The sequence below is a fragment of the Psammomys obesus genome, unplaced genomic scaffold (assembly GCF_907164565.1).
Source record: "Psammomys obesus unplaced genomic scaffold, mPsaObe1.curated_primary_1811, whole genome shotgun sequence".
NCBI lineage: Eukaryota > Metazoa > Chordata > Mammalia > Rodentia > Muridae > Psammomys > Psammomys obesus.
Window position 1 is genome coordinate 61,412,409 of NW_026585504.1, and position 16,303 is coordinate 61,428,711.

Below are 16,303 nucleotides of genomic sequence, written 5' to 3' on the forward strand. Positions count from 1 at the left end.
TATGCATGCATGCACACACATGTACACATGCACGCAGATTTCCTGATCAGTAAATATGTGGACCATTTCTCAGGCTGCTTTTTAAAAGCAGGAAATTTATTGATGGAATGCATAATATTTAGTTGTACTGTATTTGTTGCTTGGATGAACCAATCTTTGTCTTCCTCTTTTAGGGAAACACATAAGGAAAAGACAAGGTATGCCTGAGGGAGCCATTCACAGTTCTTGTTAGAGTAAATTGATATTAACATTTTTGTAGGAGATAGCAATAAAATTCTTTTGTCAGAAAAATCCCCTTCCTATACATAGCCCAAGGCATTGCTTCGTGAGCTGTAAATGTATTTCCCCTAACAGTGTAACAGTCTAGAATTTGTTAATCCATTAGAAAGGCAGTGGGAAAATGACTACAGCAGATTCTATTGCTGTAGAGATAGGCATGTCATCAAGCAAAACATTAATTTCAGCATTTAGATAAAACAGACAGAATATGTGTATGCATATATATATATATATATATATATACACACACATATATATATATATATATATGCTGTATCACGTATCACTAAGCGATGCAACCTGCAATGCAAATTACTCAATTCTATGAGGACAGTACCATGTGTTACCATGAGGGTTAGAAAAATGTCATGCATTTTAGCAAGATCTGAACATGGAAATAGTTTATAATGTGACATTATATATTGGACAATTTCCCTGTACCTTCAAGAAATTTTACTAACCAATGGCTCACATTCCTTAGGAAAATAGCTAAAATTAGGATGGTTAAGCCAAGTAAGTGTCTAAGACACAAATAATCCTATTGCCCTCTGGTGGGTGAACATGTTTTCCTGGGAAAACAAAATTTAATTAGCTGTATACGACACTTGTGAAAGACAAAAGAAATGACAGGAGACAAATCTAGCTTGGTGGGCAACTGAGTTTCATATGGGTTGATTTAATAAGCATGTTTTTATAATTTTATGTTTATTATTTATAAACATAAATAAGTACTATTTACAGGAACATGAGATGCTCATAAGTGGTTATACAACATAGGAAAATGGCTCTAGGTGAAAGGGACAGATATGGTCAGAAGATTCCCTCCCGACAGTGACTTTCAACTGCCTCTGAAATCCCGTGAGGAAAAGGGACCACAGCAGACTATCAATGGACTAAATCACATACAGACATCATTCATGTAAACACAGATAATGATTGTTCCAGATTATAATGGTCATGTTGTGACCAGTGAGCCAAAATAAAATCATGTTTGCATTTGTTTCTTTTGTCAACATACCTTCACTAAAATGTCAAGTTACTACAGGTAATGTCTAAGCATGTAAAACAAAGTTATTTAAATAGGTTATTGGCCAATGAGAATGGTTGTCAACGTTGCTTGTCCTGAGGTTAGTGAATAAGAAGACACAATTTTTCATATAATAGAACTTTTATGTAAAATTGCTCCCTTTTTTTCTTTTTTTGAGATTATAATACAGTTATGCCAGTCTCCCTCTCTTTTCCTCTCTCCACTTCCTCCTATATACTTCTCTTTGCTCCTTTTCAATTCAACCTTTTTCATTAATTGGTATATATGAATATATATATATACATATATATACATATATATGCATACATATTCTTAAATATAACTCTCAGTATGTATAATGTTATTTTACCACTCTCAAGAAATTTCTCTTTTTTATGCTGAAATATTGATTTTCAGTTTGATGGGCTTAAGAATCATCATAAAGGCAGAACAATAGACATATTTCTGAGGAGTTTCTATAGGTTAAGTTGGGAAGACCCACAGAAACTGTTGGTGCTATCATTCCATGACTGGCATCTGGACTGAATAAAATATGGAAAAGCAGCTGATCAGCAGCATTCATTCTCTCTGCTTCCTGACTATGGACACTTACTGCCATTGCTGCCCATACCTTCCCTCCATTATAACAGTATCCTTAAACTGTGAGCCAAAATAAAACCATGTTATGTTTCTTTTGTCAGGTATTTGTTGTAACAAAGAAAGCATCTGTTTCTCAGCACCTTACAGTCAACCATAGAATACAATGAGTTTTTGAGGGGTGTCAGCTAAAGAACAATTTATGATCAACAGTGTTGCCTCCAGCTTAAACCATTTGCATTCAAATGCTTCTGAACCAGTATCTAAATACCCTTGAGCCTAAAGCTGAGCCTTCTAGGGGTATGTGAAAGGCCTCATGCTAGTAAAAGAACTTCTAGTGCCTCTGGAGGCCAAGAGGCAGGAAGTAGCCATGGATCTGACTCTGGGGCCATATTGGCCATGTGCAGATGGGGAAAGCAGAGCAAAGTCGTTCACTGGGGAAGAAACTTTGAGGAGGTGCTGGTGGAGGAGCAAAGAGACTGGAGAAAAACACAATATAAGCACCTGGCTTCATGTCGCACAGATCATGAGTGCAGGATTTTTCTGCTTCTTCAGGATCATAAAATGTTTCTATAAGTGATCAGCGAACTCTCTGCTTGTAGCTCCAGTTATGGAGAGAGGGTTTATATTTAAGTATTTAAAGAGAATAAAAGGAATCAAAATTATGTGAAAAATAGTTTGCTTTCTCTTTGTAGAAGAGAAAAACAAGGTAGAAAGTTAAATTTATTTAGGATGCAATTAGAAACAATACATAAACTTTGCAGTCTTTTATACTTGTGAGCCTAGCCTTTAATGGCTGAGCCATCCCTTCAGTCCATAAAAGAGGGAGCACGTAAGTAAACCCTATATTCTCAGATTAAGTGTCAGGACCTAGAGGGGACAAGATCTCCACAACAAGACCAACAAAGCCAAAAATTCTGGGCCCAGGGGCGTGTGCAGAGACTGATGCACCAAGCATGAACCATGCATGGAGAGGACCTGGACCCCCTGCTCAGATGTAGCCCATGGCAGCTCAGTCTCCATGTGGATCCTCAAGTGGACGTTTCTGGTTTCTTTGAAGACTCAGCTGAGTCCTGTGATGTTTTGCTTGAAGCTGTTTTGTGAGAGGACATGTGATGGTTTTTTGAAGGCTGGCTTCTGACAGAGCATGTGATGTTTTGCTGTGAGCTGTCTTGTATGAGGGACATGTCTCTGGTCAGCTGAGAACATCCATGAGTGGACTTGAGGAGAGGAGATACATAGAAGCCCAGAAACAATGAGAAATTGCTTTTTGGATTGCTGCATTGATTTTCATGCTTTGACACTTGACTTCACAGAGAGAAATGTTTCAGAGAACTCCTCAGGGTAATCCTACAGAGTCTTGAGGCTTTCATAGACTTATCCCAGTCTTCTAAATCTGAACTGTGCTGATTCATGTTGCTGTTTGGTGTTGGCCTTTGGACTGGACTGCTTGTATCTGGACAATGAAGCCTGGACTCATCCCAAGGAACTATTTCTAAAAAGGTCTAAAACCCCGTTTACCTAATAATCTTTTTCCTACCCTACTTCTTTCCATGAGTGGAAGAGAGATAGAAGCATTTAAGAACTTTAAATAAATTAGATTTGTTTCTTTTTAAAAAAAATCTAAGCCTACAGAGGTCCCTAGTAAGGGAAACAGGGGCTGTCTCTGACATGTACTCTGTTGCCTGCTCTTTGACCACTTCTCCCTGGTGGGATGGCCTTGCCAGGCCACAGAGGAAGAGGAAGCAGACAGTCCTGATGAGACTTTATAGGCTAGAGTCAGGTGGTAGGGGAGGAGGACTCCCCCTTTCAGTAAATCAGGGGAGGGGAATGTGGTTGAAGAGGGAGGGAGGATGGGAGTGGGAGGAAATAAGGGAGGGGGCTACAATCGGGATATAAGGTGAATAAATTATAAAAAAAAATAACTTAGTTATTTTGTGGGCTATTAAGAAATTCATTTTCTTTAAAAATCAATTATTTACTTATTTATTCATTTGAGAAGGGCTTACATGCTACATATGAACATGGAGGTTAGAGGACAACTTGAGTCCATTATCTTCTTTACTATGTAGGTTTCAGGGACTGAAATCAAGTTATCTGGCTTCACGACAAGCTCTATTATCTATTGAGCCATCTCATTTGTCTGAAATAATTCACTCTCAGTCCACAAAATTTAAAGATCTTGGAAACAGTGGTGTGATATTTCTAGGAGAGGCCATGGTTTCAAGGACCACAGTAACATATATGTAAGACAAAATTAAATCTTGCAAATGAAATACCAGTGAGTTTTAAATGTCATTTAAAATACTGCCCCCCTATGTTCTGGATTGTGTGCTCACACCACATTCATTGTAATGAAACAGTCAAGGAAATGTGAAAGAGCAACGGAAAAAAAATAACCTATTTTTTTCTATTACAATTGAAACAAAATGACATTCAGAGAAAGAAAGCTGGAAGCCCCAGTGTGTGCACAAGAATGCTGCAGTTTGGTAGTGATTGGAATGCCTTGCTTTTATTTTACCTACGATTGTGTGCTTTGACGTGCATATGATGGCGGTGGGCACATGCCTGCCTCAGAACGTGCATGGAAACCATTGAATATCTTCTTCCACCTTTTGCATTGTGGGATTGAACTTGTGTTGTCACGGTAATGTGTCAAATGCCTTTACCCACTGTTTTATCTCACTGGTCCATAATTAAAACTTGTCTTCATCTCTACATCTATTATAATTGACATTGTATGCAATTTATAAAAACTTCTAAACGTCTCAGTGTTTGTCTTAATTAAGAAAGTGTCCTCACCCACAGTCTGACTCACATTCAGCTAAAAACCTTGGGAACTTTGTCTGACTGATTGATACTTCATTAATTCATAGGCATGGAGAAAATATAGCATTATAATATCCCCTGTGGGGACATTCTGTATCAGCTTTTGTAAAATTTTGATGTGATTTGACATTCCAGTTTTTCCATATTTTTGACAATGAGCCTAATATTGGCAAGTAATTAATAACTTTATTTATTTGTAATGTTTGTTAGCTAATTATTAAATGTAAAACTTATTTCTGGAACTGACTTGATTACTCATTGTTTAAGAGTGTGTAAGTGAGGTTCTGAGTATGGGGAGGAGGAACTTTCTCTAGCATAAACTCAGTGGCAAGCTCTCTGATCACCTCTCCCTGGGGGGGGGGGGTTGCAGCCTTGACAAGCCACAGAGGAAGACAATGCAACCAGTCCTGATGAGACCTGATAGGCTACTAGGGTCAGATAGAAGGGGAGAAGGACCTCCCCTATCAGTAGACTTGGGGAGGGCCATAGGGGGAGAAGAAGGAGGGAGAGGAAGGGTAGGATTGAGAGGAGATGAGGCAGGGGGTTACAGCTGAGATACAAAGTGAATAAATTGTAATAAATGATTATAATAATAATATAATGGGAAAAAAGGAGTGTGTACTGTTCTTGCAGAGAAGCTCAGCTCCATTCCAAGTATCCACATTTGCTGACTTATACTCTCCTGTAACTCCAGCTCCATGGGATCCAGGGCCCTTTTCTGGCCTCTGTAGACATTTCAGTCACATGCATGCATGTACACACACACACACACACACACACACACACACACACACACACACATTCACACACAAAAAACTAAACCTCTAAAAAAATCCTATTTCTAAGTTCAGGAAAATGTTTGGTTTATATTGTGTGTTTGTCTTCTAAATTCCTAAGAGGTGCTGTGCTTAGTGATAGGAGATGCTCCTCACTTGAGGTGAGTGAGCAAATGCATTTACACCCTCTCCGTCTTTACATCAGTAACGTGTTATCAAACCCTTTTATTTTTTTTCTTACAACATAATTTCAAATAGCATAGATAAAACCCACATGCAGTTTGATACACATATGTAATATAAATCATAAAGGTTAGAACAACTAATCATTGACAACCTACCTAGTGGATTTGAGAGCTTTGAGTAGGTGAATTGGTGTAGTTCAAATATAATTGGACTTGGCTGGTGCTCAAAAGCATAAATATCTAGTCTGTCATCTGAGAATCTCTCTCTTATATAGTCCCTTTAAAGTCCACCTTCAATATCCCCATCATTTTGATTCCCACCACAAAAACTAGCTTTGTATGCTTTAAAACTTCATAGAAATTAAATTACAAAGTTTGTTCCTTTAATTTCCTAGTGTCTTTCACTCAGCATAATGTTGATTGATCTGTGTGATACATGACAGTAACTCATTCATTTTAATGTGGAATGTTATTTCATGCTATGGATTCATAACAGTTTATCCATTGATCTGCTAATGGATACTTGGACTAATTCCAGCTTTCCTTTTATTGATAAATATGCTGGTGGCATTAGCTATAGGAGGCTTTTTTGGTGAAAGTATACTTTTGTCTTTTTTCATACACTATATATACACTTAGTGATGTTGATAGGACTTTTGTAGGTGACTTTTTAATGACAGACAAAACACTCTATACATAAGTTACACGTTTCTTTTTTGCTAGTCCCAAGAGAGAGGGTTCTACTTACAGCTGACTCTTGGTCTTCTCTTTCCTAAAAGTAAAATTTAGTCCAGGGAGATGGCTCAGCAGGTAAATGTGCAGATTCTGGCTAGCATGTCAATTCTTTTTCTCCCTCTGTTAAATGTTTAAAAGGCAGGAAGTTGGCATCGTGCCAAGTGAAGGCTTCTTGGCAAGCTTGCAGACTTCTTGGGTAGAGAGCGGCCCTGCAGAGCTGGGAGACCTCTACTTCTAAGGGAACGTGGGGTTTTACTTAGGTTTAGTGTGTCTCACCTAGTGATTCTTCTTCCCTTTTTATTGGCTGCGGTGTCTATGCACGTCTTCCAGGGCAAGAACCGGATCTCTGTGTCTGTCATTGTTGAATGGCTGAGGGAACAGTGAGTGCCCTAACTTCCTTTGTTCTTTGTGGTGTGACTGGTTACAGAGACCCGCTGCATGTGAGGGGAAGTCGTCTACATAGCAAAATAACAGAAACTTTAAAAAGCCACGCAAAAATATAGAAATACCGCCCATTGATAAGCATAGAAATCCATTTTAAAAAATCTCAAACTGAGGTTTATATGGCCCCTTCTCCCATCTTACGCACTATGGTCTCCAATCTAAAATAGTGCTATTGTTAAAATGGACACAGTTTATTTTATGTCAGTTATATTCAAATGATTTTGACATCATTGAAAGAGCACATTAGAAAATTGGGATAATTAAAGAATATACAGTAATAGCTTTAAACTTGTAAGTTAACAAGTTAGTTTCCTATTCAAAGGCTATTTATGTTTTCAAACTTGGAATACACTGCAATCATTTCCAAACCAAACATACTTAACTCTGTCACCAGATACTCACTGACCTATATTCCACGTAGCCATCCCCGGAACACTTGTTGCTTGCTCCCTTCTTCAAACATCTGTTCTTTCTGTCTATAGTTCTCTAAAGGTACTAATGGATCCCCACTCTTTGGGTTCCCATTTCAAGCTCCTGAAAACGCCACAAAATGTCCTTTCTAAAAACGCTAATCAAGAGCTTGTTTTATTGAGACTGACGGATTTGTGTTCTACTTTCATATATGTTGCGGAACAAAAATGTCTCTATCAAATGCAACATAAGGAAAGGCTTATTTAGATCACAGTTCCAGGCTATAGCCCACCATTGGGTGAAGTCAGAGTGGGAGGAGACTGGGACAGCTGGTCCCCCCATATCTACAGTCAGTGGCAGAAGGAAATGAGTGTGTTCACGAGCCAGCTTGTTCCTGCTCAGTCGGCTTTATTTACTGTTCCACAGTTGAGGATCCAGCACAGGAAATGAAGCTACTCACATTTAGAGTGAGTCTGCCCACCTCATTTATCAGTCAAGACAATCATCCATAGACATGAACACAGGCCAAACTAACAGAGACAATCCCTTGTTGAGAGCCACCCCCCGCCCCAGGTAACTCTAAGTCATGTCAAGTTGACAGCTAAAATGAACCATCAAAATCTGGATTCATTTTTATTACTCATGATACAGGTATCCTTCTTCCAGTTGGACTGAATCTCCCTGATGTCACATATCGTAATACAAATGAAATGCCCACCATGTTTAGCATGAGGTAGTCTCTCTCCTGTGACCTACTAACATAGAAAGTCTACCAGATATAAACAGTCTTCGTTTGTGTGAAAATAAAAGATGGCAGAAGCCAAAGACATACTGCTATCTATGCTTGCAAATGAGAAAGGTAGATAACTATAATTAGGAATAAATGAAAAACATAATTAATCAATGTAATAGCAAAGAACAACATGGAGAGATTCATAGGCTCTCTTTTCATCCTAGGGCCCAATGGAACAAAATAGGAGGAGAATGATGGAAGGTGGGATAAGAACATTGTAATTACAGTTGCCTTCAATTTCATCATATTAATCTAGAAATCCTGGCAACAGCACTCTGCAGGAGACAGAAAATGATGAATATGGCAAATTACCGCTTCCTGCAGCAATGTGGGGATATTTCTTCAACTGATTCTTATCAATGGCCAAAGCCAGACCAGCACATTAGTATCACTGAAGTGAATCCTTTCCAATATAATTGTCTTGTGTGAAATTGTAAAATTGAAGTCAATTACTTACAAAACACAATTTATAACTTTCGGGGGACTGACTAGAAAGATAATTCAAGAACACAAGTGAGTTGCACACATTGAAGACAAATCTGATGCAAGAGATCAACATTTTTTGGATCTCTCTCTGTCCTTTTCTGTGTCTGTATTCTCCCTTCCCCCACCACACACATAAACACACACACACACACACACACACACACACACACACACACACACACACATCAAATCCTTGGAAGAGGCTAGGGAAGTAGATCAGTAAGTGAAGGGTTTCCACTGCAGCTGGAGGGCCTGAGTTCCACCCCCAGAGCCCACATTAAATGTACTGGGAGTAAATTGGGTATGGTGGCACATGCCTGTAATCCCAGATCCCAGGGAAGAAGAGACAGGCAGATTTATGTGAGTTCAATACCAGCCTGGTCTACAAAGAAAGTCCAGACAGCTAAGGCTACACAAATAAATCCTGCTTTGAAAAATCATATATATATATATATATATATATATATATATATATATATATATATATTCATATATATATGAACAGTGAAGCACACATGTAATCCCAGAACTGAAGGACAGAGACAAATAGATCCCTAAAGATTAATGCTAGAGAGCCTTGCCTACATGGATGTTCTAGGATACTGAGAGTCTGTCAGAAAAAAAAAATAAAAATAAACAAACCAAAAACAAAAAACACAAGGTAAATAATACCTGGGGAAGGACTGGCATTGCTGACATCTATCTTAACATCCAGGTTCACAAAAGTGGGTACACACAGGCACCTGCATTCCTGAACATGTACATATATGCACACACATTAGGAAGGTTACTAATACTCATTAGTAATCCAATGAGTATTTACTGAGTTGGGTATCATGTGAGGTTCTATAGTAGAAACTAAGGACATATTGCTTCCTTCAAGTAAGTTACCTAGTAACTATTGCTTATAAAAATGAGTGAGTAGAGGACGGAAATAAACACCTAAAATGGAAAAATGGGGTGGGTACCAAAAGGAAATCATATATCATGCTTTGAAAGAGCTGTAGAATCTGTGTGGATTGACTTTCCCTATTAAAAATTATGTTAATCTAGTTTGTAGCACTCCAAATCATTAATTAACTCCTTATTAAGTAATTAATTATTTTACCTATTTATCTGTCTATTGTGGTGCTGGACACCAAACCTAGAGCTTTCAACAGAGAGACGATTGCTCTGTGACGGAGTGACACCCCTGGCCCTCTTTTGTGAAAACTTTCTTCTTTTCCTCCTGACGCTTCTCCCTCCTTCTCTTCTTCTTCTTTCTCCTGATCTTCCTCTTTCACCTTTCTCCTCCTGCTTTTCCTTTTCTCTTCTGAACATATTTGTCTCAAAAGCAGAACCATGAATAGCCAATATATCAGTGGGAAAATATTCACACCACTAATATTTGCAGAAAATGGTATTAAACCCACAACATCAAATACCTCTCTATTATAGATTATAAAGGGAATAAACCATAACACATGTTTGTAAAATTTTGTTATGATGATTCTCTTCTCCATTATTTGCTGGGAGTATAAATTGGCACAGTCATTGCAGCAGATAGTATGGAAGTACCTGTATAATTAAAAACAAACAAACAAACTATGATTTTAAAGTAGCATTCACACTTCTGGATTTATATACACAGGTAATTAAATTTAGATATTGAAATTTTAGGATGCCTATCATTTACTTTTTATCACAAGCCATGTTAACCAAGATATAAAAATAACTCAAGTTGTCCCTGACAGATGAGCTGATGTAGAAAAATTGTACATATAATAGATCATATGTTTAGAGGTATTATGTGGTAGAGATTTATAATTACTTGTGTTTAGACATTAACAACAATAATTCTTTCAGTCCAAGAAATATTTGTAGTTACATGTATCATCTATGACTTTTTTAATTGATATTTTATAGTTTTAGGACTCTTATTTGTATTTGGTCATGTCATCTACAGAGAAAAAAATTGTTTTTCTCTCTTTTTTCAATGTCTTTTACTTCATTTTGCCGTGCTATTACTTTAGTTGTTATGTGTGTGTGAACATGCGTGTGTGCATGTGCGTGCTCAGATACTATATGTAATAGTTACTAACACTATCCCTGACTTACCAAGAATATAATATTAGAACATGTCCAGGGAAATAATCCAGTTGTCAAATCATACCACTATAAAGAGGCTCCACACATTAGAGAACACACAGTCAGGAGGTAACCAGGGCCTAAGTAGAGAGGACTGCATTAAAGACAAATGCATCCTCAGCTCCTGTGTGTTGGTGGTCAAGGTACCGTCACTGCTGTCCATGTGCTATGATTCAGACATCAGCCAACTGTCCTCTTTTACCAAGGGAAAGAGTAGCCCTCATCATATGATGTAAGTCACACTTGCCCTGTTCTTCTACATTGCTCATGCATCCTTGGTCATGTGTTTGCTAATTCTGCTTCCTCATGATGCAAGCCTTCCCCTTCTGTAAGAAGCCTTGCATTGTCTGGCTGTGCTGAGATCCCACGCAAGACCCCCTGGTCTTTCTGAGTACTACTGAAGGATTTAATAAACCACTAAACTTATAGATGATTTGCCTTAGATTCTTCTCTGGGACCTCTTTTCTTCCTGCTTAAAACACAACATCACATATGACAGAAATCACTACTGTACTGGGGTATCTAGAAAGGACCACAACACTCTTTCATATATTACATAATTTTGCCCAGAAAAATATTTCACCAAGTGCAATACAGATATATATTTGTTGAAAGAAATAAGTTCCAGGAAGTAAGGAACAGTTCTCAGAATTTGAGATGATTAGATCTCATAGATTCCCTGGCTCCTGTTACCCTATTTCCAACAGTGTTCTTTGAAGCTAACTAAAATATAAAGCTTAGTCAGAGAAAGAACCTACAAGGAATCTTAGACTTGACTTCACTAACAATATTCTTTCATCAACAGATTTCCATAGACAGTTATACAAATGCATAATTATCATCATTAATATCATTATAACCATCAAGCCTATAATACATATATGTGCAATCTCACATGTGTATAAATCCATGTGTGTATAGAGGTAAGAGAAAAATTTGAGGAGCTGTGATTTCTGTCCATTTTAGGCCATTGAGACAGGATTTCTCACTAAATGTGGAGCTTGGTTGGTAGCTAGCAAGTCCCAGTGACACGCTGTCTCCGTCCTCCACAGCCCCATGGCTATTGGGATCTATGGCCATGCCCAGATGTTTACCTTAGTGATGCAAGCAATGGGGCTGCAAATGCAGATCCTTTTTTGTGAGCAGAAGTGCTCTTACCCAGTGAGCCATAACTCCAGCCCTTCATTTATTTTTTAATTTAATTTTAATTTTTTAGTAATTTTATTTTTGTTGTAGATAAAAAATATACTTCATGTTTTGAAGTATCAAATATATCTTACTATTTTTTATTGGATAAGAGAGGTATATGAGAAAGAACTTCTATGAGAAAAATATTCTTGTAATTGTTTCTATCAAATAATGTCAAATATAATAATGTAAAACAAACTTTTACCTTATACTTGTGTATGAGTGTGCATGCATAGGTGTGTATGTGTGTACATATTTGTGTGATACACAACAGTAAACTCACCAATTTAGGCAGAAAATGCTGGATATTTTTTCTTTGTTTAAATGTAATATAGCTGTGAATGGTCTACCATGTCAGTGTTTACAGAGCCATGTCTCTGAGAATTTTTCATTTCATACATCATTTACGACTGGCCCAGGTGATCCCATAAATTCTGGACCAATATAGTTTCACCACAGAAAGGTAAAATAAAAATATACTTATTCATGAAGAATCAAGACCAATCATGCATCCCCTTTCCTTTCCGCTTTCCTCAATCCAATTACTAGGAAACTAGAAGAAAAAAGCCTCAGATTCCTTCACAACATAAACCAAATTTGATGTTTCATTGCTACCATTTGTTTTTATGAAGGAATTCATCTCTATCCTGCCTCTGACTTGCTGTCTCAAAAATTCTAGCTGGGGGCATGGGGGTTAAAATGTAAAGAAAGGGAGAGAAGGTTTGGAAAGAAACCATGTCAGTCATTGTCCAGTCAAGAATTATGTGTCCCCAGTCTCAATGTCAAAGGAGACATTACTGTAGATCAATGACCTTATTTTTTTACTTATATTTTGATAATTTCTTTTATTATTGAGAATTAATTACATTAGACAGTGAAATATGGTAATATACATCCCCATTCTTCCCTTCCATCTCCTTTCATATCCCTTAACATGCTCCCCTCCAAACTTCATGCTTTTCTCTACTGTGTTGTTGATAACACATTGTATCCCACTCATGCTGCCTACCTGTGCACATAAGAAACCTACCAATGACCACACCTTCAAAACCTCCCTTCTCCAACAGCTCTTACCTGCCAGTAGCTCCTCATGCTGAAATTTTGGCTGGCTCAAGTTTCAACATGTTTTGCTCAGGTAAACATAGGTACTGTGAATATCATGAATGTAATCACCATGTGATGTCCAGAAGACAGCTATTTACAGAATTCCTCTCCATCCTCTGCCTCTCATGTTCTTGCTCTTTCTCTTCTGAGCCAGCATCTGTGCCTTGAAGGTGCAGGTTTGATAAGCACATCCAACTTAGGGCTGAGTACTCAATTTTTTTGTTCTTTGTTTATTTACCATTTTACAGGTCAATCACATTAAAGCCAATATGACTTGAGAAACCATATCACTCTTGTGCCTTATATGTGTAAAGAGATTCAAGTCTAAGAATTGGCATGGCAGTGTGGAATTCGAAGAAGTATCTTCCTCTCTTCTGAAAATCAAGTAGTAAAATGTGTAGACATATACTGACAATTGCTTAACAGTGGAAAGTGTGCAAATGCATTTTCCATCACGAGAGCAGCACATAGTAGGTAGTACCCAAAACCCAGAAAGAGTGAGAGACTTAAATACTGGTCTTCCATGGTCAAGGAACTTGGAGGGATCTGTTGTAGCATGGCTTTTTTTTCATCTGGGTATAACATCATCATGTCCTTGCCATCTTGAAGTAAAGATTACCTTGACCGGGTAGTCATGGTAACTAACTGGGCATAACATTTCAGAGATTTATGTAAATGATGATGGAGCAATTGGCACTCCCTAATATACAGAAGTAAGGGAGGACCACAGGACCTTCACCTGGAATTCCAGTCCTTACCCACTCTTCCATTCCACAGCTGCAAGTGATCTGAAATTCTACGGTATATGGAAAATCAAAGGTTGACTAAAAAATGGAATCCATTATGCAGCTTCTATGAGGTCATCATCTACAATGGGGTGGCACTTTGAAGTGATGCAGCTGTTTTGAGCTCACCCACACTCTTGTAATCAACCCTTCAATCATGCTCTGCACATAAACCTAATAAACTCATTGGTTCGCAGGTTGTCAGGCAGGCAAGTCAGGATCTAAAGAAAAATTCCAGCCCTACATGAAAAAGCAAGGCTTTTTAAAGGGTCCCAAAGGAAGGAGGTCTTGTATCCCAAGGAAGACAGCTAAATTAATATGTGGTTTAACCTACTGTGATTGAGGTGGGGGAGTAGGGCATATGTGATTTAGGCCAGAGAGGCCATCCTTTCTCTGAGTAAAGAAGTGTGGTTTTGTTGATATGTAACCAATATAATATGATAATGGCCACACTATTTCCAATGCCTCAACTGTCTTGGCTTTGGGGGGTTGTCTTGCTTATAGCCTGGGTTTTCTTTTTCTTTCTTTTTTTTTTTTTTGTTTTGTTTTGTTGGTGTGTGTGTGTGTGTGTGTGTCATATGAGTATATGCTGCCATGTGAGTGCTGTGCCTATGAAGGCCACAAGAGGGAGTTGGATGAACTAAAGCTGGAGTCATAGGCAGATGTGAGCTGCCCAGTGTGGGTTCTGGGAACTGAAACCAGGTCCTTTAGAAGCACAGCAAGTTCTTTTAATCACTGAATTCTCTCTTCAGCTACCACCTGAGTTTTTTCCCACTCTATTTACAGAAAGGATATTGGAGCACCTAGACTCCAGAGGGCATGTGTTGCCTCATTACACTGGAGCTTAAATGCACAAGATGTACAGGTACAAAAATAGAGAGCAGAGACTGAGGGAATGTACAACCAATGACTAGCCCAACCTGAGACTCAACCCATGGGAGAGAGCCAACCCCTGACATGATTAACAATACTCTGCTATGTTTGCAGATGGGAGCCTAACATAACTGACCTCTGAGTTGCTCCACCAGCAGCTGATGAATAAAGATGCAAAGACCCACAACCAATCATTGGATGGAACACAGGGACCTTTGTGGAAGAGTGAGGGAAAGGGTAGAAGGTCCCATAGCGGACCGAAGCTCCACAAGAAGGCCAACAGAGCCAACTAAGAGCCCAGTGGGACTTGTAGAGACTGAAGCACCAATCAAGGACTATGCAAGGACTGGACCTAGGCCTTCTACATAGATGTAGCCAATGGGCAGCTCAGACCTCATGTAGGTCCCCAGTTGAAGGGAATGGGTGCTGACTCGGACATGAACTCTATGTCCTGATTTTGATCACTTTCTCCTGGTGGGGCTACCTCACCAGGCTGCAGGGAAAGAAGATGTTCTCAGTCCTGATTAAACTTGACATGCTGGGGTGTATGGGTGGGCTGGCGACTCCCCTTCTCTGAGGATTCCAGGGGAGGGATGATAAGGGAAACAGGGAGGGAGGGTAGGACTAGAAGGAGAAAAGTGGGAGGGCTACCACTGGAATGTGAAGTGAATAAATACAAATAAAAACTAAACAAACAAAAAATAAAGTGGGACTGTGAATATAAGTCAGTGGGATACGTGCCCAATATGCATGAGCTAAATCTTACCCTGAGCTAAATCTCTGTCTAGTTCTTAAAACATAGTAAAAAGTCGACTTCTAATTTGGCTAAAAGGGTAGTATAGAGCTAAAGTTAGTTCAGATGCTGGAGAGGCTGGGTCGAGAGTCGTGGGAATGACATGGTTCATACATCTCTGTGCGTGTTTCTCAGTCCTCTAGGACCCAAGTGCCTGGGTGACTATGAATTTATGCTTTTGTTAACCAAGGAGAATTTGTCTCATCTCCAACAGGAGAATCATTGTCACCCCTGAGAATACCAACTGGCAGGACTATCAAGTTTTTATATAGTTTATATTATGAGATATATTTTTTCTTTTTTTTGTAATTCCAGTATTTCTATATTTCCCAAATATAATAATTAATATTGCTATAACATTCAGTTTTAACAAGCAGAATTATATGCCACAGTGTTAACTTACTTAATCCTCACAAAATATTGAGCAAGTCCTCACAGGCATTCCATTTATCAAAAAGGAATCCAAAACTCAGAGATCATGTGGGCTCCACAAGATGGCTCAGTTGGTAAAGGCATCTGATCCCAAACCTGACAGCCTGAGCTTGATCAGTGGGTTCTACATAGTGGAAGAGAAAACCAATTCTTCCAGGCTGTCCTCTGACTTCTACACCTGTACTTCAGTGTCACCTTTCTCTGTCTCTGTCTCTGTCTCTCTCCCCTCCCCTATATTTCCTCCAGTCCCATAAATATAATAAATTTGTTATTTTTGTGATTTATTTTCTTTTTGAAATTATAATGTAATTACACCATTTTCCCCTTCTGTTTCCTCCCTCTAATCCCTCTCCTATACTCCTTACTTTCAAATTCATGACCTCTTTTTATGTTATATATATATATATATATATATATATATATATATATATATATATAT